The 25,783-nt window shown below is 30.5% G+C and overlaps 1 protein-coding gene across 3 annotated transcripts in view; it reads left to right on the forward strand.

Moving 5' to 3' along the window:
* LOC123703156 overlaps positions 1-25,783 on the forward strand; it is an 86,074-nt gene that overhangs the window by 12,494 nt on the left and 47,797 nt on the right. The window contains exon 2 of one of the 3 annotated variants that reach the window (XM_045651065.1): positions 7,238-7,257. The exons of the other annotated variants lie outside the window; for them this stretch is intronic. The gene's annotated coding sequence lies outside the window, so the exon portion shown is untranslated. The remainder of the gene's footprint in view (positions 1-7,237; positions 7,258-25,783) is intronic. 3 annotated transcript variants of the gene reach the window in all.

Genomic DNA, 25,783 nt, shown 5'->3' on the forward strand with positions numbered 1-25,783 from the left:
TTAAACGGACGGATTTAATTTAAAATTCGTACACTTATCAAGGGCCGATAATTTCATGAGCAAGTGCAATCGAACTCATATTAAAATTGAGAATTGAAATCTGTATATGTTACGATTTCACGTCAAACCAATAATTTTATTTATATCTAAGCGACAAAGTCCCTTGGAAAATAAAGAATAAAAAAAAAAAAAAAAAATAGGTCTGGATATATTTTGAACATTAATGAAATTAATATTAAACATTTATGAGGAGCTTTAACTACAGAGCTTTATCTACAGAGCTTTAATTACAGAGCGTTATCTACAGAGCTTTATCTACAGAGCTTTATCTACAGAGCTTTAACTACAAAGCTTTAACTATAGAGCTTTAACTACAGAGCTTTAACTAGAAAGCTTTAACAACAGAGCTTTAACTACTGGGCTTTAACTACAGAGCTTTAACTACAGAGCTTTAACAATTAGAAATTTAACTATTAGAGCTTTAACTTTTAGAACTTTAACTATTAGAGCTTTAACTTTTAGAACTTTAACTATTAGCGCTTTAACTACAGAGCTTTAACTACAGAGCTTTAAGTATAAGAAATGCTCTCGCAAACAAAAACGGCTGATCCAATCGAGATGAAATATAGCAAAGAGATAGATTAGTTACTTTTTTATCTATCCACATGGAGAGTAGTAAGCTAGTAAATATACTAGCTCTTTAATAAGTAAACTATAAATTTACATTACCTCGTTTCTGGAAATCCGGTTAAACCAAACATAATAATTCCTGTTAATTATACTTTAGTAAAAGATTGTTTCTTAGTGTAATATTGACATAGGCTTAAATAAATTTGTGATGCGCTCGTATGTGTGTTTGTCTGTTTGTTTTTAGCGTTTATTCGGTTTTAGGGCAAGTTAATATTTTAACAAAGGTAATAATTATCTTATAACTATAATATGGTGCGAGATTATAACGTTATTAACTTAAATTGATTTGAATGTTAATTAATCTATATACAATGGTATCATAAATGGTTCAGCCGTTTCAAGGCTTTGCGACGGCGACGGTCTAACATTCATTAGACTTTCGCGCTTTTCCCTTTTTACAAATAAAAGTAGAACAAGTATGCTTTATAGTTTATAACATTCGCTAACTACTTACTTGTACCTATAGATCCATTAAATCCATCAATATAGGTCCAGTGATTCAAAGATTAGCTTAAACACAGAGACGAACTTTTTTAAATTATTGTTTTCATTAAATTATTATGAGATATCATAAATAATTTCAAATGTATTTTTAAAAGCTATATCATATTACAAACATGCATACAGTTCTTTTTATTTGTCATTTGTATGCATAGAATATTACGACACAAATGCACATAACATTCACAAAGAAAATAAATTTATCAACGACAAAAGACACAAAACAAAGTATGTTAAGTTGTACAAAGAAAAGACAAAAGAATACTTTCCAACTCAATAATAATACACGCGATTTAAGCCTTTAATAATTTGGAATAAGATCCATTTTCACGTGTACAGTTTTATTTGAAATGCACACATTGTGTACAATTTCTCTTGAAGTACCTTTTATGGAAAATAGATGATTCTTTTGACCCGACTTTTTAGTTTACACACATTAAAGTTTCAAAACCGATTTAAAAACTGACTAATATTATGTATCACTACATAGTATAAAACAAAGTCGCTTTCTCCGTCCCTATGTCCCTTTGTATGCTTAAATCTTTAAAACTACGCAACGAATTTTGATGCGGTTTTTTGAATAGATAGAGTGATTCAAGAGGAATGTTTTAGTATATAATTTATTAGGTTTTAGACAAAGCGGGCGAAGCCGCGGGCGGTAAGCTAGTGAAACTATAAAACTAAGACATTTTGATATTTTAATTTTACAAATAATTTTCAAAAATAAAAATTGCAGATGAAAATACCAGTATTGTACCTATAGTTACCTATAGTTTTTGCAAAAATATGTTTTAAAGCTAAAACTTGATTGGATATCGAAATCCAAAAAAGCTCATGCAAATTGCTAGTCAAAAAAAATACTATTCGAATCAATAACACCAATAAATCGTTTTTTTTTAATCCGTGAGACAATTAGAAACAGCCAGGTTACCTATAATTTAATTACTCGACAATTTAAGACCTTCGAAACACTAGACTCTGTAAAATGGTCAATTATTGCATTAGATGTGGTTTTCACAACAATTTACTAGCAAATCAATGTGTTTTTTGACCTCAACTTAGGTTATATAAGTTGGATAACTTGGAAGGCAAAATCTTCAAAGAAATTTAATTCATTGAAGTGAAACTTCTTTATCGGGGTTGGAAAAAAATTTAGTCATTTTTTCGTTACGCGTGACATTTTTCCGTTACGCGCCATCTTTTTCTTATTCCTACCACGCGTGATTGACGTATTTCTGTAAAGTTGCATATAGTAAATTATTTTTTGAAAAATAAGGTCATAAAGAAGTTTCTCTTCTTACGTGTGTACACTAGTCTGTACACGTATCTACACTTTTTTTTTTTGTTTGAGAGTTTATTACAGAAAAGAAGAGGTGTTAAAAACTTAAAAGATCCTAATTTGATGTCCATCTATGGTATTACAGTTGCTATGTATTGGTGTGAATGTTTTTCTTTATATGGAAAGTCTTGTTTGTCTATACCTAATATAGTTATATTTGATTTGTTTGTTTCGTTTTAGAAGATTTGTCTTTCATTTTCTCTTTCATTTCGTTTTTTCTTTACGTCGTTAGGCTGGAGTGCCTTCATACGAATAAAAAAAAATAGGTACAAATATTGAAAAAAAAAGGTTTCGAGCACACGTGTCAGAAGTGAAACTTCTTTGACAAGATTCAAAGTTACCAAAATTGCCTTTACTTACTTCATGACGTGACGGTATTGCCGTGACGCAACCTTGAAATTTAACTCTCAACGCGCCTAAAGAAGTTTCACTTCAAAAATATACAAAATACGAAAAACAGCAAATATATTGTAACGTTAAAAATCACTACAACAATTATTCCATTTAAGAAGGTATCTAGTAGCGACATACCCATTAGAAAATATTAAACTTCATTACAAATACAAAAAAATGAGCTCGTTAAAGGTGGTTATTAAATAAACTACCGCACATATTAATAAATGAAAAAACGTAACTACCGTACAAAGTAAAAAATTACGTATTTCTGTAAGATGTTTAAATACTTCCTATCTAAGAGATCGTGATGTTCAATAACGCATTAACTAATAAAAACTATTAAACTAGGAACTTAGATAATTATTTATGTGATTATTAATAAATAACACATCCTTCAAGGAATAAAGCTCGTCATATACTAAAATCTTCTTATATATAAAAATGAATCGCAAAATGTGTTGGTAAGCACATAACTCGAGAACGGCTGAACCGATTTCCATAATTCTTTTTTTATTATATTCCTTGAAGTACGAGGATGGTTCTTATGTAGAGAAAACGTAAACATGTACCACGGGCGAAGCCGGGGCGGACCGCTAGTAATCTATAAATTTATATACTACGAAGCTCTTGCATACTTTCTACATTTTTATTTGAATATTTGAAAGTATGAAACCAAATGCACAGCTAGAAAAAAATAAAAAAAATCAAAGATAACGCTAAAAAATTAAATATTAGCCTCAATTCATGTCATAAAATTTCAGAACTTGGATATATTTTATAACTTCAGCATTTTTTTTATACACCCTAGCTTCTATCTCAACGTGATGCATCTATAAAACTTGAGTCCAAATTCCCAATTATTGATTCACCAATAATTCACTTGAAAATCATTATTATTTTGATGATTTCATACGTTAGTAAAATTCGTGATCAACTTATAAATTATAAATGATGATTGCAATGTATTTCCTGATAACGTCAGTAAGGTTTTTGCTTTAATATTTTTAAACATCTGCGTTGTATCGAATGTTACTAATTATTTATATTAAACTAGTTTTCCTTCTGTATGATAAAAAAGTATATAATAAGAGCCTCATTATAAAAAACACACAAATCTACTCGTTGAGAAGCAATACTATAGACATAATACGATACATAAGAAATTTTTAATTTTTTTTATTGTTTTCTCTCAACGCAATAAGAAACTACATATTTACAAAACCTACCATCCATTTAGTAATTAGTAGCTACAAAAGAGAAATAATATGAAATTTGAATGATATTTTTGTTCAAGCACCACCAATACATATATTTTTAATAATGTTTTATTTAAAAATTCGCCAAGTTCAAACTCATCGTGATCAAATGAAGCGTGTTAAACATAACCTCAAATTGCGTGTCTAATTATTCGGTTAAAGGAAGTAGTTACCGTGGTGATATCATCTTAAGGATCGTGGGTTCGATAAAAAATATTTAGTTGTTAGTAATTTTTTTTATTATATAAAACTAAAGGGTTGTTTCATGCTTATTAATTTGTTTTGAAGCATTTGTAGATGACCAATTGTTCATAACTAGCTGTTACCCGCGGCTTCGCAGACGCCGTCAAAGGAAGATATAGTCAGATATATCTCTAGCTTCCTAACTATCTTTAGAAACACTTCATGCCAAAAAACTTACCCATTGCGACGGGAAAGACAGACAACCAAATAAACATCGGTACTTTCGCATAAATTATTATATCAATAAGAATTTGTATAAATAAGCATGAAATACTTTTAATTATAGCCACAATTAAAAAACGAATCGTAATTAATTCGTGACCAGATCGCACTTGACCGAATTTGTTCTAATCTCATTGGTCCACCCCGCGTTCTAAATTAAAATTAGCCAATCAGAAACCGGATAATATTGTCCCAAACATCCATTTCATTACAGATTATATCTATTGCGAAAACTATTGTTTTATAAGGTTATCATAATGAACTTTATTTGATGGATTATTTATTTATATATTGAATATAACCAGTTGACATTGACCTGTAGGTTGTATGGGATCGTGTGTGCGATAGGGACCAAGTTTTTTTAATACATAGATTCTCAAGAAAGGTATATAATTTAGGTTATAGACAAAACAGACTGAAACCGCGGGCGAAAGCTTCGGATAAGAAGTTACTACTAAGTTATCTAGTAATCTACTATATCTATATCTACTTATAAAGCATAGGAACAATGGGTTTCAAAATTTGTTTCACCCTTGAATAGGTACGTTATTTATATATATAAAAACCGGTTTTCCTTGGTCACCTCATCACGCGTGAACGGGTGGACCGATTTCGATAATTCTTTTTTATTATATTCCTTGAAGTACGAGAATGGTTCTTATGTAGAGAAAACGTAAATATTATGTAGGTACAACGGGTGAAGCCGGGGCGGACCGCTAGTCCCTGATACAAGTAACTTCGATCAATGAAAATAGATGACGCCTACACAGTGTCGACTCCTGTTGAATCGCGATAGTAAAATGTTCTTCCTTACTTTGATAATACGCTGTTGGTTTTGATTCAGTATGCTTAATTCTTTATTCATTGATGTGTCTTACTTTTTGGAGAATCTGGTCTTTAATCAGATTCGTTTTAACTCATTTGTACAGTGTACTTAATATTGATAAAAGAACGTTATTTTTATAACTTTATTTATTTATTTAATTTATGGAACACACAACAATAAATACACATTACATTATATATAAGAAGACATTATCTAATTAATTGTATCTGATGTATTTATCAATTATAGGTGTACACAACATTCGCATTAATAAGACTTATACAATTAAACATAAACTAAAGAAAAACATAATCAATATACTACATTATTTTATACGCTACTGGAAAAACTGTGAATAATTTTATGCTTATACTGTGCGAGAGATCCAAAAAATATGTCAAGATCTGGTAAGAGCATTATTTGTTGGTTATAAGTAGCACACATTCTCGATAATGGAGCATGTTTGCCTAGGTTAGTTTTACAAGCTGGAACACAAAAAAGGTTTTTTACCGGAACTTACGTTCTATGCTTTTACTAGGCGTAGTCAAAGGATAAATTGCGATTTCTATCTATGGCTTTCTAATTATCTCCAGAGTCCAGACACAACCATATGATAAAATCGTTCCGTTGCGACGTAACAGAAACACAAACGAACAAACTTCGCATTCGCTTTTCATAAAGGAAAACCCGTGGGTTTTCCGAGATAAAACCTATCCTATCCTTTCTTCCAAATTTCATCAAAATCCGTTCAGTTGTTGCGGTGAGAAGAGACAAACAGATAGAGTTACTCTATATTTTGTAATACTAGGTAGGTAGTATTTTTAACACGCTTTTATTGGCTTCACCTGTATATTTGTATGTAATCGACTCCGACTTGATTGTGAATTTGTGAAACACTTTAAAATGATAGATTTAATTCAAACTTATCAAGTTCGTGTTTTTAACCAATTGAGAAGGAGGGCTATGTTTTTCGAATGTATGTTTCTTTGTATGTTTCTTTAGCACATCCTACAGTCCAAATAACAGATTTTGTCTTATGTAGTGTCGTTGTAATCAGAATTGTGGTAGACATAAATTAATAGTAATTTTCTTTCCATAATCATAATTATTATTTGTCATTGTTTAAAAGTCGCATCCAGTAATTTAATTCATAGTCAAATAGCCACGTGTTTATCTAGGACACCTTCACTTTCGGAACAAACTAGTTTCTTCATCCGTCGTTGCTCGGCTTTCGCTGTAATCTAGACAATTCTTTGTTAGCCACTTTCACTATGGCTTATTTGTGTCCTTCAAAAAACTGTTACGCCCACTGACTTAAAAACTATGTCTTACAGCTTAGAAAGAGCTAAACTAATCCTACTTCACTACCAATACGTAGTATAAAACAAACTCGCCTGCTCTGTCCCTATGTATGCTTAAATCTTTAAAAATACGCAACGGATTTTGATGCGGTTGTTAAAGATTAAGGTGATTAAAGAGGAAGGTTTTAGTATGCGGTAAGCTAGTATATTAGAAATGCGTAATTGAGTAAATAGATTGTCACCGATTTGTTCTGCTGTCATGATTTAAATGATGTTGATATTTGAGTAGTCGATAGTTATATTTATGCTAAAACGGCTGAACCAATCTGGATGAAATTTTGCAGTCTTAATAAATACTAGTTATCAGTAATGTTATGCGAATGAAGCTGATTTCAGCTAGTCATGATTTTTAGTATAAATATTTAAGTTACACATATTAATAAATTAAATGTTTTTGTTACAGATGCATTCACGTGATTAGAGGTACCTACGTTAATTATTTTAAGGTGAAAGAAAACAACGAATTACATTGTCCGATGAAACAAATATATCGTTTGGGTAGCGTGGTAAATTATGGCCTACCCCCCTAGACAAGTGGCTTTCTATTAGCGTAACGTTTGATAGAATAGATTATGAATGTATGAGATTGACGTAAGCTGTCGATACATTTATCTACAGCTTATGTCAATCTCATACATTCATAATCTATTCTATCAAACGACGCTAAACGAAAGCCACTTGTCTAACCCCCCTGCACCCTCATATTCCTGTTGAGATTGTGATTCAATGTAACGTTTTAAATAATAGGTATAATGAAATAAATATAAATGTCATAAATTTATTTAATTATGAGGTCGGCACGAGCCTAGAGCCACTAAACCTAGTGAAATAGACAAATCTATACTACAGACTACAGCCAATATTATAAAGCTGAAGAGTTTGTTTGTTTGTTTGGACGCGCTTATCTTAGGAACTACTGGTCTGATTTCAAAAATTATTTCGGTGTTAGATAGCCCATTTATCGAGGAAGGTTATAGGCTATTTATGATCACCCTAAGACCAACAGGAGCGGAGCAATGCGGGTGAAACCGAGGAGCACAGCTAGTTATTTATAAACACTTTTGCTAGAAGCGTTGTTGAATTATCATAATACACTGTTCAAAACAGTTTCTACAAAGACGAACCAAAAACAAAATAACAAAATAAAGCACGATTTAAAACCGTTATTTCTCGATGTCGTAATATCCTTGAATGGAGGCATGAATTATTATTATTCGATCACCTTTCAATGCTATTGTAAGCAAATAATGTGAGATTGATTGACTTTTGTATGTAATATTTTATTCACACCTATTGTTAAGTTACTGTTAAAAGTTTTAATATTAATAGTACCAATTCTTTAGATATAGAATACTACGAAACCTCTAAAACTACATGGAAGAAATCTATACATATTATAAAGCTGAAGAGTTTGTTTGTTTGTTTGAACGCGCTAATCCCAGGAGCTACTGGTCCGATTTGTAAAATTGTTTCGGTGTTAGATATTCCTTTTATCGAGGAAGGCTATACAGGACTAATGGGCGTGCTTGATGTAAAATTTTTGGATATTTCCCGTTTTATTTTTTTGAAGTTTTTATTTTCATACTCATTAGCTAAAGGGCTTTCGATATCAGTTTAAAGTTTTTTGATAACTGCAATAGTTACGGAGTAATCACCTGTGCACACTGAACGATTACACCCTGTAGACCTAAGGATATATAACGGATGAATTAATAAGCTTTTAATTCACGTACTATGCGAACGAAGCAGAGGGTTAAAGCTAGTATTAATTAGCGAAAACATCTTCTGGCTGTCTGTTTGCTACCAGAGCTTTCCCGCATGAACTGCTGTACGGTTTTAGATAAATTTAAAACAATAACTTATATTTGACTTTATACTATACTTTTTCTTCTATTTTCATAGTTAATAGTTTAGCCGTGAAAGCGTAACAGACAGACAGATTTTCGCATTTATATCAGTATAACAAGTAAAATTTAAATAATTCTAAACCTTAATAGTATAGAAGCAATTAAATTTTGCAACAATTTTGATTGTCTAATTATCTCGATTTCGTATTGGTAATTATAACAATTAATACGTAATTTAAATATAATGAGATAAATCGTTTAAGAACATTGAGGTTAAGGACAGTTTACTGTGTTCAATTTTATGATGGGTACTAAATACTGACATTTAACTAATAATTAAACTAGTAATTTGAACTAAAACTAGAAATCGATTTAGAACTCAAACTTAAACTTTAACTCGAGAACAAACTCAAAATCTAACATTTGATTAAACTTTATTTAACAACTAGCGGTCCGCCCCGGCTTCGCCCGTGGTACATGTTTACATTTTCTCTACATAAGATCCATCCTCGTACTTCAAGAAATATAATAAAAAAAGAATTATCGAAATCGGTTCAGCCGTTCTCGAGTTATGCGCTTACCAACACATTTTGCATTCATTTTTATATATAAGATAAATATTAATAACAGTACATACTTTAAAGTATAAAATTTTAAACGGATACATACGTACCTATATAGTGATATCAAATAAAAATAAAATCAATGGTAATGAAAAAAATCGCGGCAATTATTTAAAAAATTAAATCAATTATATTTATTTTTATTCAAGTACATTACATAGCTTACAAAAGCTCACAAAAATATTACTAGAAGACAATGTATAATGTCGAAAGGCGTCAAATGTGGGCGGCGTCTGAAATGCAAGATTTCTAACTGTGCTTGCAACAGCTGTTATATCAGACTGTTGTAGCGCAAGTTATATATCTAGCATTTTGTGAAATGTCCAGTTAAAACAAAATTAGACGTGAATGTCAATTTTTTAACATGGACTAGACGGTGCGAGCAACGTCTCTATGATTTTTTTTTTGTAAAATCTCTATGTTAAAATAGTTTTGATAACAATCAACTGCTCTTTACACATAGACAATGTAAGTTAGGCCAATGAAACGGCCAATACTATAACAATAACATCAAGCGTACTTTACTATTTTTTTGCCTACTCATTAAATTTACACATACATAGAGCCGTAATTCAAGGTTAAAGTCAAAAAAGGAATAAAAAATTATAACCTAAATCCCATTTCGTAACTAAATAAATCAAGAAATCAAAATCGAACTTTGAAACAAATGTGAAATCCGCCCTTTACCCCACCAAAGGATACTTATTAAACCTATATCATAAAGATGAAAATAGTGAACAGATACTGTAGTTGCCCTTAGCAATCTCCATTTTGTTTTATTATCTACCGATACTATTACATTGGAAACCGGTAGCTGCGTAACTTAATACAGCTTACAGCATTTGGCGCTCGTTCTGAGCATAAAAATATAAATAAAACTGCATTTAAAGGGAAATCAAGCGATTAATATACATGGAGCTTCGGCTATTTATGAACCTAAAAAGAGTATCAAAAAGTATGTGTAGGTACTTGTCATATAACAAGCACAGACTTATATTGAAATTTTTCAAACTAGAATGACTTATCTCTGTGACGAATATATTTTGAACTTAATTTTGTTTATCGATTATTTTTTCTATTGTGCCATATGCTTTCTTAGTAAAATATACATCTATGCTTTTATTTGTTACATAATTATTAATATACATTATTTATGAGAAAGAATAGAAACTAGAGCAAGTGAAAGAACAAAGGTTATTACTAGACGATATTTTTTCAAATCTTTCGCATAAAAACTATCAACTTTGCCCCTTTCAGATATCATCTATCTTTTTCTATCACACGCAAAATCGTATTTGCATCTCCACTATCAAACTTCAGAGGTCACCTTATATAATATCAATGATGTAATAAAAATCACTTTAGTTTTAGGATACATAAAATGTTTAACAAGCCATTAAGATAAACTTACATTGAAAATCATTTACAATATAATGTTAACTTCCGCCCGTGACATTGCTTGTTTTTTTTTTGCTATTCATTATACTTTGTTTTAAGTAAAGAGATACTCCAAAAAAGAAAAAAAGCGTAGACAATGTACCTACACATACACAGAAAACTAATTCTAGATACTGGTACCATTTATTTTAACTACCTAGCCTACCTACCTTTTGATACGAAAAAAAAATCTTTCTTACTATACAAGTATACAATTCCGATAGAGCTAATATTCAGTATTTTGCTTACGTCAGATATAATGTAGGTATATTACGCAGAAACAAAATCGATTTGATACAAGAATTGATTGGTTATGTTACGTCTATAATTCATTTATTTTATGTGTGGTGTAGATACGCTTTTATTTTAGAAATAATATGTTATGGTTCTAGATATATGTGTTGAGAAAATAGACATATGTTAATAGGCTTATTACCTAATTAGAAAACTTAAATCAACGCACATAAGCTTTTACTAAGAGCTTTTATTTCAATTCATCAAAAGGCCAATAACCTCAAGAAAAACCGCGTACAAAAACTAGTTAAAATAGCTTGTGCCGAGCACACGGTTCAGAAGTGAAACTTCTTTGAAAGATTCAAAGATGCCAAAATCGTCGCCTTACTCCATGACATGACGGCATTGCCATGACGCGACCTTGAAATTTAGTCTCAACGCGTCTAAAGAAGTTTCACTTCAAAAACATGTGACAATAATTTTATAAAACGTGTCACGGTGTACGTATATAATTACGTCACAAACACTTTCGCCAGACAAAATGAAAAGTGACCGATTTTACTTACCCGTAACATTAGCCGGCATGACAATTGCCCATGCTTCTATTGTCTTGCGACGGTGAAAGTTATAATTGTTACATTATTGTCAATGTGGAAATGTCTAGAACTTTCTTAAAGGTTATACGAAGGTGGTGGTCTAAGCAAATTTGGGGTGATGAAGTACGGAGGATTTGTTAATTAAATAACATACTTTTTCGGGATGGATAAATGTCTCCTGTAACACAGGACATTCCCTAGTAAAGGAGACATTGTTTAAATAGCGCAATTAACTGTACCTACGGTTTATGTTTTACTTATATGTAAGTTATCCCATAATTGCATGTACATGTATATTTTTTCTGTTGTCAAATAAAGAATCTATTATTATTATTATTTAAAATGACGTGAATTTGATTAGAAAACATATAACGGTAAAGTTACCGTTATATTTTAATTTAATAGTTTGATAATATAGTAGCAAAATGGCTATACAAAAAATATGTTCTGACGATTCAAAAGTGCTTTTAGAAGAAGTCTAATTGAATAAATAAATGTTTGAGTTTGAGTATCGAAGCACGAAAGTGCTTACGCCTTACAATTTTTTATCCTGGGTCTCATTTAAATTTCTAATTAAACGTCTCAACCTCAAGGGTAAAAAAATTGTAATAACATAATCTTTCTTAATACTTCTAAGTTATTAATATCACATGTTAAAGCAAGTTAAAGCTTATATCTGTCAGGGTGACAGACATTATATCTGTCAAACTTGAATAGTGTTGTGTTTAGGAAAAACATATTATGCGACTTTAAGTCACGACATAGTTATGGTGTTTATACCATGTGTTTTCATATAAACGTGTAAAATGTTATAAAAATATCATTGAGATAATATTACTTCGTATGGAGGAGACACCACGAACAAAATCTGTGCGCCATTTTTTTGCTCTAAGTTTTTAAAAATATTATCTAGTTAGTTAGGTACTTACCGATGAAAGTAATTCCTTTGCACTTTTCCGTATTATTTGTGTGCAATATCGTAACACACACGAAGGCATATTTGATGCGTTTCACTTTAAAACAAATAAAAAATGAGCGTGCAGTTACGCCATATAGCGTATGTTGAGCGCAACATAAGTGATGTAGGCGGTGTCGTCTCCATATGTATATATCAATGAAAAATATACATTCCGGCATTGAGTGGAGAAATAATACATGTAAACGCTTTTGAATGTATCTGCAACGAAATTAAATGATTTGCTTCATGTGGAGCTTATCTTCAATAAATCGATTTTTTATAGTTTCACATATTTTTAACGCTTTAAAATTAACAAATATCTTCACGTTTCTTATATCAATAGATATAAATAAAGAAGAAAAATATACATATGCATATTACATTCTTCTTCGATGAATTACGATTCCCGCAATTTTAAGTCGCAAGTTGCGTGTCGCAAGTCACCAGTCGCAAGTCGCAAGTCGCACCATAATCAACCTCATTAAATTACAAATACCGAGCCAATGACCGAGGTGTGGTTTGAATTAATTGATTTTTTGTATGAATACTTCTAGTGAACGGCTGAACAAGATCTGATAAACTAGATTATAATTTGTCCTAATATTGAGGCATGTCAGTTTGTTTTTTGTGTCTTGTAAGAATGTTTTTTTTTTCTTGTGTTGAAATGACGTCTTCTTTTAAGTATATTGTAATAATGTCGCTCACCACCGATAAAATTATAAGTAGCCTAGCTAAAGATTTAAAAACTACAACATTTTTTAATTGTTATTCAGAATAGTGTAGAATACACTCACTTCTTCCTGTAACAAAAATCCCAAAATACATAGAGACGATTTCAAGTTTAAATAATTAAATTTTTTAATAAGATGTTACTCTATTAGTCTATTTCTGGATCTTCGCTGTAGTAGGCTGTAGTAAAATAATTAGCAAAATGAAAATTAATTTATCATCTATGTTTCTAATGTAATGATAATATTTTTAACTACTTGATTAAGTGAATTAAATAAGTAAAGTTAAGGTCACAGATTTATTAACTTTGTTGAGAAAATCAAAATCATGTCCAAAAGTGTACCGTGAGAAAAGCTGTACCGAAAGTGATGTAACGGACAATTATATAGTTGTAAAATAAAACGGTTACTTACCCAAACGCTTATGTAATGTTGACCTATCAACGGTACTAAGTTATAAGTTTGAGTTGTAGTCTTAGAGCTGTTGAAAAGAATGCTCTATATAAAATATTTTTTAACCGACTTCAAAAAAAAGGAGGAGGTTATCAATTCGGCCGGTATATTTTTTTTATGTATGTACACCGATTACTCCGAGGTTTCTGAACCGATTTACGTGATTCTTTTTTTGTTCGATGCGGGATGGTGTCGAATTGGTCCCATAAAAATTTTATTCGGATAGGCCCAGTAGTTTTTATTTTATGAGCATTTTTGTCTGTAGGTATTTGTAAATTTTGCAAGTGCAAGGTTGAAGTCGGCTGTTTTTAACGCAGTTATCACTTGTGTATGAAGCTTTAGTCGATATTCAAACGATGTACTGACAGCCAATAACTACGACTAAAGAAATATAGGTATTAAACAATAGAAATACATAAATGAATAAAAGTATATTCAAATTTTCTATATTAGTACGACAAAACGTTAAAAATCAAAATCGTAATTTTCAAAGATTGACAGAAAACTATGTACCTATATTAAAATTAATAGAAATATATTTAATTACATAAATATCACATATATTTGAAAAATACCGACCTAATTTTTATAATTCGATATTCTAACAAAATAAAACGTGGTAATACATCTTTCTTTGCATAGCTCTTAAGCTAAAGCACTTAGTCACGCTAAATCCATCTCTATTATCATTCACGCAGAACGCAAAATGGAGTACGTCTGTCCACATAATTATCTGCCTCATATCAAATTGGTTCCGTATTTATACCGCTCTATTATGGGTATGGATAGCAAAAAAAGTGTTTTTATTTTTTGCAACATTATAATATAAAAATGAAGAATAAAATAATATTAAAATAAAGCATTTTATTTTATTTAACATAGTAAATTACTTATACATGAACTGAGTAATTTAAAAATATTAAAAATAAGTTTAAGACATATTTGTTTTTATTGCTCATCAATAACAATATTTCAGTACTAAGCACCTATATATTTAAGTAGGTAGTATACTCATATTATAATATAGTAAAATAAGACAAAAGCTCATCATTACATTTATCTCATGACGGAATATCTAAAGGGTCAGAAATGTATGTAGAACGCACGTGTATTGCACTCAAATGCACTGCAGTAAATCTCATTATTTACATAATACTTGTTAGTATTGTTGGTGTTTTAGCACATTTCACGATATCGTGCCGATAAATAGTCCTCACGACCCTAACGGAAGGGCCACGATCCGTTATCGAAAGATAACCTTGGGATCGTGTTATAATCAGCTTCCGAACGTTGTATTAGCTCAAGATCTGTTTTTGAGCAATGTATTGCTGTGTGTGCTTTACATTGTAGAGTTGGTATGAATTTGGATTCGTGAAACAGGTTCTGAGGGCGCAATGTATGTTAAAATTTTAGAGGATTAATTGATTTCATATGATTGATGTTAAAATAACTTGTGTATAAATAGACTGTCTTCTAAATAGAGGATATAAACGTGAGAATAAAAAAAGTTAATGTTTTTGCTGACCGTACTATGATTAAAGTTCAATAAAACTGTAAACTGTGTGGTTTAATGAGATGATGTGACGCAATTTTTTCTGCTTTCCGTACCTACTGATTGATTAGTCGTTAATTTTAGTAAGTTTAACGGTATTTTTATGAGTTTATTGAATGATGAATCTATTTATTAGAGTACTAGCTTTCCGCCCGCGGCTTCACCCGCTTTGTTTAAAACATAATAAATTATAAACTAAAACCTTCCTCTTCAATCACTCTATCTATTTAAAAAACCGCATCGAAATCCGTTGCGTAGTTTTAAAGATTTAAGCATACATAGGGACAGAGATAGCGACTTTGTTTTATACTATGTAGTGATAACTCTATTATAATTAATTATTGAGATACTAAAACTTAGTAAAACGTTGTACATATTAAGTTTTCATATTGTGCAATAACATACTGACAATATATCTCTTTTTTTTAGCTATTAAACAAAACCGACCAAACTACTGTTTCAATTGGTCCATAATTTATTTACCAGTTTGCAATTTCCCATACTAGACAAAAAATATGCAACATCTGTTGTAAAATTAGTCTGTCCAATATTTTACGTCACTACCGAACGAAACCTGGAGTTACAACTAGTTTCATAACAAACATCTATTCGCCTCTAAATCACATGCTAAGCTTTTAAGCTCCAAGTTCACTTAACCACTATTTATAAGCTACACGTGTATTTAAGCCCTGTTTACATTAGCTGCCTATGTGGTTAGGGCCCGTTTACATGCCACGGTATAGTTAAGGTGTGTTTACATTGGTGTATGTTTACAAAAATTGTTTGATTGTGCGTGTTTCCGTCTAACGTACTGATTATTGACTATTTTCTTACTATTTATCCTATTATAGGGAAGTTTAATTTGATGTTATGAAATCGTCTTTCCTGTGTTTTTCATGTTTGTGTGTGTTTGTACTTTATGTGTAAAAGAATTACATTATTGACCTTAAACTTATATATGTACACGCAAAAAACCGGAATGCTATACAGTCAAAAAGTTCGACAATATGTGATATCTGTCCAACAGCATTTGGCCAGCGTGGTGGATTAAATACTATAAAATGAAACTTACGTAATTTGAAAATCACTTCAGAAGAAACCTTTAACAAAAGAGAAGAAGGTCTATCTCTTCTGATAAAAAGAGTGATTTTTGTTAAAGGAGTGTGATATTTAATGTTATAGCATTCAAATGAGAATATACGCGAAAGACGCGGGTTCGAATCCGGTCTCGTTATCCAGTATTTTCTATTCTTTAAAAAAATCTAAGAGGAGAGTACTGTCTTTTTGCCAAAATAGTTAATCCGCCAAGATAAATAAAAATTAAATATTGCTTTTTAGTTCAAATATAAAAACTTTACCCTCTTTTAAATATATGCTTAATAAAATAACATGGTAATCATCTGCAATTAGTGTAAAACAGATTTGTGTGAAATAAACCGGAATGACGGACGAAAGGTATAAAAAAAGTCGGAAAAAAGTTTTTAAATTGACAGCGGAGTGACATTTTAATTAAACGTCACTTTTTTTAGTCTTTCGGTACTCCGAGATTATCATCTCAGCTAATTTTTTTTTTGGTGTTGATAAAAGTTCCATGTTAACTTGTTTTTGAAAGAAAGCGGTAAAAATTTTAACTTCAAAATGGCCTTAAAAAAGGTAAAATCATTATCTATCCGATGTATAATATAAGTAAAACCCGCATAGTTCCCGTTACCGTGGGAGTTTCGGGATAAAAACTATCCTGTGTTAATCCAAGTTTCCATCTATGTGTGCCAAATTTCATGAAAATCTGTAAAACAGTTTTTGCGTGATAGAGTAACAAGCAAACATACAAACACTCGCATTTAAAATGTAATATTAAACAACTAACAATAGTCTTCTTTAATAACATCAGTTAAATATTTATTTCAAACCATTCCAATATTCGTTGCATGTAAAAGTCCCTTATTCCTAAAACCACTAAATGTAAAAGGGTCATTATAACACATCAAATACGAAAAGGCGGCGTCTTTACCTTATTAAAACAAGTTTATTTTAAACTAATAAACAGTTGCCCTTGAATGAGTCACTCGTTTGAAGATGATAATTAATATTTTGGAGATTATAAAGAAGAATTAGTTTTTTATTGTAAACGGATCTTTAGTAGTTTTTATGTCGGGCTTTATAATAGTGAATTTAATTAGTTGTGTGTTTTCAAACAATACAATTAGTTCTATTTTTTATATATAAATAATAAATATGATATTATATTTTAAGGATAAATGCCGAAAATAAGTCACGAATGGCATAGATTCATAAAAACTTAAATTAAAAAAACATTTTTTGTTAGTTGAACAACAATTTTTTACGTTCATTTATAATTAACTAATTAATTCATCTATTTTTTAAAAACATCGAATAAACTATAAAGTTTTTCTTTACTTATTGCATAATATTTCGCTCTCAAAACCAATAATTATGAGTAAAAACGAACCAGTCCAAGTACATCATTATTACAAATTTAAAATTTAAAAAGTTCAAACATTTTTCATTCCCGATATCGATCGGTATGTGGAACTTAAAAAACCGGTCAAGTGTGAACCGGACTCGCAATACTAAGGATTCCGTACAAATAAGCTAAAGATTAACTGCAAAAAAAATTGTCACTTATCCTATTTATGCCAGTGTCATCACCTGTCATCACCTGTATGTTTGTATGTAACCGACTCCTTTCGACTCGATTTTGACCCACTTTAACGGCCAGATTTAATTCGAACTTTGTATACTTCATCAGTATTTGTGGCAAAAGGATAATTTCATGAGTCAGCTGGTTTTATAGTTTTTTTTTTTTTTTTTTTTAACTACATTAATTATTTGTAGTTGCTAACTAGCAAGGTTCATGAGATACAGCCTAATTACGGACGAACCACAGCGAAGTTGACGAACGATTTCTCTACGGAACCCTAAAAAGCGACTTAAACCTGATTATAATTATCTGATACGAATATAATGGTCGTTTTGGTTATGACAGATCACGTGACTCGAGATCGTAGCATCAATCTTTATTAATGCTGCTTTTGTCACGCGTGTAATGTATAGCGTACCTATTAATTAAAATGAGTGAGGATCTTTCTTTTGAGTGAATCTTTCTTTTTTAAACACAATGAATTGGAAATTAATCGAAGGAATTGTCTATCGGCATTTTCGACGTCAAAAAAGAGAGTGATGTCTGAATGTTTTTTGCGTTTGTTACCTCCAAACATTGGATATTGTTGATTATTTTTTTAGTTGATAGCTCCTCCTTGTGTTTCCCATTTTTAAAATTTTCTCACAATTTTCAGGCGGTTTAGTTTTTATTTTTATAAAACACAACGTATCGGAAATTAACTGAAACTAACATCACAGTTCTAACATTCGCGATATTTTACTTTTCAATTAACTAATGAATGATGGAAAAAATTCAAATTTCGAATTCGATTTTTTTTATCATCTATCCAAGAAGCTTATATCTAATACACTGGAGATTGCACTATGATCATTAACTTGTAACAAGAAAATATGACCTAGAATGACGTCAGTCATGTTTTTTGTCTCTTTCTGTTGAGTGACCACGCTGGTTTGTAAATTCAGGATTTTTCAAAATAGAAAAAACTAAAAATCATGGTCTATAAATAATAACGACATAGGTATATTTTTAACAGTATTTATATTATAATATTATGGTCATACTTTATAGGTACATACAATTTTAATTGGTATAGAATGATAGTTTTAAATAACTTTTGGCTACAAAGCTTGGATATGAACCGATATATAGCATTAACATCCTTTGTAAATAGAGGAAAGTTGTGTTTTGCATCAGATGCTGTTTACCAAATTGTAAGCTACTCAGATCTTCTTTTTAAACGCGTTGCTTCGACTGGTCAATTTCAAGCCAAAATCATCAAAGAAAAACTGTTTAGCTGCCTTGCACAAATTTCAGCTAACTTTACAAAGTTTATTTTTCAAAAGGTATTTTTTTCTGGGTCGTAATCCTCAGTAACCTTGATGGGCACATATATTTCTTTTTATTTTACTTTTTGGAAAGCTGAAATACGTAAAACAAAAAAATATAAGGTAAGTTAAAAAAGTATAAATTTCAATGTAAAAACGAACAATCTTATAACTACATGTGAGTGCAACACCGATGTCGTGTGTTGTTTCATTACTAGTAACAATCTTTAAAACGGTGTTCTAAATTTTCATCATAATATTGATATTACAATATATTCTCCTCGCTATCCATAAAAACTCGTCATCATGGTTACCTTACTTGTTAAATCTGTTTATTGAAAACTTGTTGAAAAATGATAAAGTATTGGGGAAATAACAAATTTAACATGACTGCTTACTAAAATGATGCTAAATTAGACAATTTTTGCCATTGAAATGATTCTAAACAGGTAAATGCAGGAGTATTGAGGAATATTGTAAATAACGTAAATATACACTTGCCTGTGAAATTCTATGCCAGAATTTGGTATCCAAACACTTCTGCAATTTTGCACAATACAATGCATTCATTATATTCGGAAAATATTCATTAAATAAGCAACAATATTAACTTAAATATTCGAAGCGACGCAATTTTTTTGACACACATGCCATATTGACAAAGTGAGAGTTGCTACAATTTTATTATGGTGACTACCCATAATCAGGGAGTATCGCTTTTTAATAATTGGTTCAGATACTTATTTTATTTAGCATAAATAATAATTGTCTAATCCAACAATGCTTCTGAATGACGTTTTTGGCAATTTATCAACAAACTCATGTACAAAAACTAACCTTTTGCACAGAATATTACAGCATACATAGTAGCCTTGAGAAAACTTCGTATTAACAGTGGCAATATCAAGTTAGGTGTGAAAGTGATAAAAAACATGAACTGGGCAATATTTTCTTGTTACACGTCAATGCTCATACCGAAATCTCCAGTGTATTAGATATAAGCTTCTTGCATCTATCATAATTTTGACAACCGGCCAGTTCTGTTCCCGATTTGTAAAGCTTGACAAATGTGGAATTAAAAATTCGAATCAGCGCGTTCCATTTTTTGCAAATCATAATTTTGACAAATGTAAACCCAAGAATACTTCAATCATTCTTATCTTGATGATTTTTCGTTTTTACTAATATGCTTTTATTAAATAGCATCAGCAGTATGTTTGTATGTAACCAAGTGCTTATTTTATTAAAGTGTGTTTATGCTCTTTTAACTAGGTACTTATATTCTTTATTTTTAGCTATGAATTAAATATTAATCAATTTTAATTCCAATTTTGTTGACGTAAAAACTGGCATTGCCATGTAAATTGTTTCATTAGTCACAAAATTAATATTAATTTTATACGAAAAATAAAGCATTACTAAATTTGTTCACCCATTTGATTTACAGTCGTTGTTTGGTATTCTACAATATGGCGATCGCGCGTTGCCATGGTAACGTTCATATATCATGACCAACGTGATTTATCTTACTGCTTCACTTCCGCGAATGTGGAGTAAAATAATTATTTTGTTTAATATATTATATGACGTGTTTAGATGTTTTAAGGATTTGTAAATTACTGGCAAGATTTTGGGTTTGATTGTTATACGCAATAATATATTTATTGTTAATTTTGAATATGGATCAAATTCGAAAAACTCTATCCACTAACAATAATTTTAGAAAATTTATGGTGAAACCCAATGATATTATACCTAATTAAAAAGGTTACCACTTTACCAGCACAGCATTCGATCTTCAAAAACGGCGCACTAACGCACACACTATTATATATCTATAAGTCTATATATAGAGTCGTATAGTAGACGTCTATATATAGACGTCAAAGTAAGATGGCATGATTCAACTATCGTAAACAATAACAACTGGGTAAATAGTGGCTAATTAGCAACATTTCTCTCTACTTCTTTTACTTAACATCATTGATGAATTTAGGAATCTATAATGAAGTGACTGATTAAAAAAACAAGAGTAAAAATTGTTTTGTGTTTTAAGCAACTATGGAGTTTCTTGCCGGTTCTTCTCCGTAGATACTGCTTTCCGAATCGGTGGTAAATGTTAAAAATTAAAATATGTAATGACGTTTCAAAAGTGCTTCTAAAAGAAGTCTAATTGAATAAATAAATGTTTGAGTTTGAGTTTGAATAGGTTTTGTAACTGCTGTAAGGGTATCCAAACACCGTGTTGATATCTATGATGGATTGAACTTCCTTATTCAATAATATTCGAGTAATGTAAACTGTATCTAGACTTAGATTATCATGTCGTTCTAACTAATGATATGCCTAGGCACTGACGATAGAACATTAGTAATTCTAGCTTGTTTTGACATTGGATTAATGATTTTCAATCTTGTATGCTATTAATCTGATAATTTTCTATTTGTGCAATGAATTCAACGCAAACCGCTTTACAGATTGGGATAGGGTTTTTTATTTTGATAGTTGTGCATTTTATCCAGAATAAGCAAACATGCAGACACTACATAAAATGTCAATTTTGGAAGTCTTGATTTAAAGCATTTTATAATTTATTGTTGATAACAAAATAAACAGGAAAAACAATATGTTTTTCCTAAAGCAAAAAATATGTGAAAAATAAAACGTGATTTAAAACCGTTAAAAATTTATAACCAAATATAAAACTGTTAAATTTCACAATCGAAGAATCCTAAAAGGTGAGTCACATGGCATAAGGAACTACAATAGATCCAGTAAGGCTACATTTTACGCATTCCCAATGATATGGCCTGATAGCAATGCCTATGTCTAAATTTGCCGACATAACTTACCGACATAGCTTACCGACGCGACTTGCCGACACTAAATAATTACTTTGTGGATACCGTAAAATATACTGATAGTGGTTAGGGATTTAGGACAGGTAAAATATTGGTATAGTAAGTTTGACCCTCTTTGCTATAAAGAAGATGAAAAATGAACATCATCTCATCATTTCTTAAAATTATTTCATTAGAAAAACATTGAAACATAAGATTATATTATTAGATGTGTATGTGTGTGTATGGGTGTGTGCCCTGTAGGAAGAACAGTCTTAGTACTATAATAGACAGAAATTAAATACACGCATAATCCATACTAATATTATAAATGCGAAAGTAACTCTGTCTGTCTGTTACTCAATCACACCTTAATTACTGAACCAATTTGCATGAAATTTGGTGTAGAGATATTTTGATACCCGAGAAAGGACATAGGATAGGTTTTATCCCGGAAATCCCACGGGAACGGGAACTATGCAGGTTTTTCTTTGACTGCGCGGGCGATGCCGCGGGTGGAAAGCTAGTAACAAATAAAATAAAAAGAACAAAAACAAACTGGCTGTCCTATCAAAATCGATCCAGTCGTTCAAGTTCATCTTGATATTACATGTAAATAGAATTGAATTATACTCATATAGATTCTACATAATGTTATTAGTGTTTATAATAATAATATTATGTACATAAAAACAAGTTTTCGATGTATATAACCGTATTAAAATGAGGTGCTTTTAAAACCCTTTTAAAATGAACAGCATAAAACGTTTATAAACTTCCGTGATATTAAATTCGCGTAAATAAAGGATTAATATTGAAATACAAGACTTTGGAAAAAAAGAATAAAAAAAGAAAAAAAAAATTAAACAAAATAAGTTCAACCTTTAAAAACTGGTTAAAATCGTTTTATATTTCTGTAAAAACGATTATCGAAAATCAGAAAACATAATAATTTATAATTATTACCTGTAATTATTGAACCTATAATACCTAAATTCCTAGTTAATGTTAAATTTTACAGTAGGTATTATTAAAAGTACAAAAATATAACAAACTAGCTATGCCCCACGATTTTACCCGCATCACTCCGCTCCTATTGGTCTTAGACTCTTAGCATGATGATTTATAGTCTATAGCCTTCTTCGATAAATGAGCTATCTAACACCTTTCAAATCGGACCATTAGTTCCCGAGATTAGCGCGTTCAAACAAACAAACTCTTCAGCTTTATAATATTAAGTATAGATAACAAAGTTTCTTTTGCAAATTTTAATTATACTTAGTAACTAAGTTACCTATTAGTAATACATAATATTGGGAAATAATTTCCTTCCCTGAAAAGCGCTTTACTTGTTACCAGTTGATTTTCCACTTAATAAAAGAATAAGAATATCCAAAATATTTTAAAGATTTCAAGGTTAAATTATAATAATAAATATAATAAATCTGTAGAAGGGTCAATTCTGTACATTGAAAATATTGAAAAAATAAAAAAAACGTAAAAACTGATGGTTTGATTTCGATGAAACTTGGTATAATTATACCTTATTATCCTAGGCATAAAATGGAATACTTTTTATCCTGAAAAAATACGTAGAAAAAAAATTTTCCGTGCGAACGGAGTCGCGGGCGGAAGCTTGCGTATTATAATAATAGAGAGTATATTATAATAGTCTAGGAGTCACGCAGAAAAAAAACTAGTATTCCGCACCCATACAACGTAGTAACATACATGAATTTTAATTTAATTCATTCTTAACGGTCATACAACTTTATTATTAACTAGCTTCCGCCCGCGACTCCGTCCGCGCGGATGTCGGTCTTCGCGTGGATGGTTTATTTCTCCATTTTGGTACCTCTGACAATAAAATCTTATAAATATCTATTGGACCCAATTCCCAAATACGGCTAGGCCTATAATAATACGCAACGTGTGTTCGCGGTTCTACGGAACAACGTCTATGGATAAAACTGAAAAATTAAGATTAATTTTTTTCTACGTATTTTTTCAGGATAAAAAGTATCCTATTTTACGCCCAGGATAATAAGGTATAATTATACCAAGTTTCATCGAAATCGAACCGCTAGTTTTCACGTGATGCCTTCACATACAGACAGACAGACAGACAGATAGACAGACAGACAAAAATTTTTTTAATCACATATTTGGGTTTGGTATCGATCCAGTAACACCCCCTGCTATCTATTTTTTCAATATTTTCAATGTACAGAATTGACCCTTCTACAGATTTATTATATGTATAGATGCCAGACAGACAAACAGAAAAAAATGTCCGCTATTATTTATTTAATTTGTTGAATTGTTATACGCGACAGAAAAATAGAAAAAATAATCCAATAAGATGTGTTGTAGTTAACTATGTTTATTTTTATTTGAAGTTCAATATAATTAGGAAACAACAGGATATGAGTATAATATCCTTTGGTTAGTTATATAAATAAAGAGTTACTTTTAAAATATATATAAATGTTAATAATAGGTATTTAGTTGTTATAGAATAAATCAGGAAAGAAGAAAAAAACACATTTTTATTTATATCCACAGACAGAACAAGAAAAAATCATTTTTTAACAGAATTCCTTGTTTGTCATTCATTTTTGATATCATAAATCTTGTTTGTGCCAGCCCTATACTATAGGAATTATATTGACACAACCCTAGAAAATAATAATTAAAATAAACAAAAAGGCGAACGCAGTCGCGTGCTAAAGTTTTATCGATAAGCATTGGGCAAGATTCCAAGTGAAACTTAGTGAACTAACCAAGTTACTCTTTGAATAAGTATATCAGTATTATGTCAACTTTATTTATTTACTTTATACACAATGGACGAATCTTAACTAGTTTTAGAGCGCGGTGTCACTTCCGTATAAAAACATATCTTCACAACAAACCTTATCATAATCAATTAATCAGTTTAGCAGTTTTAAAGATCAAAGCATCTATGTAGGTAGGTATATATAGGGACAGAAGAAAAAGATGGACATATTGTGGAAAGCGACATGTTTTATACCTACTAGTGTGTTAGGCAGCCAAATCATTTATTATTTGGAGAAACAACTTCTATACAATAATTTTCTCAGAACATGTATGAACATTACGTATGAACGTATTCAGATTTATATAAACTTAAAAATAGACACTTTTTCTTCGAAAAATCTATAAACACGACTATTTTGTCTGTATTTCTTTAAAATGCATACTCAGTAGAATAATATATTTCTGCAAAACTTATATAAATCTTTGATTAGATACTCATTAAACCTTAAACTTTTAATTATTATTTCATAATTAATTTAGCAACAAAATTCCTTATGTCAACTCATATTGCACACATGAAATTTTCACATCAATCACACGAATATAACACTTATCATATACACAATACGTATCATAATAGCTTACAGTTTTACGCCCTAATTCCGCCTGTCCAGTTGATTTCATCTCAATTCCATCGTATTTGAGATCGATGATGAAAGTTTGCAATTGAACTAGGTATATAGTGCGGGTCTGTCTGTACATTTGTATGAAAAAAAAAACTTTTATATGCCCACATATCAAGCACATTACTTAAACATTTTTTAGAATATAAATACTTCGACCATGAGGCGGATTGGAACACGCTTCTTTTGTCAAACAAGCTTTTTCAGGAAGATTATAATATTATAGTCAATAAATTGTAATATTTTTT

This window comes from Colias croceus, chromosome 25 (assembly GCF_905220415.1).
Source record: "Colias croceus chromosome 25, ilColCroc2.1".
Lineage (NCBI taxonomy): Eukaryota > Metazoa > Arthropoda > Insecta > Lepidoptera > Pieridae > Colias > Colias croceus.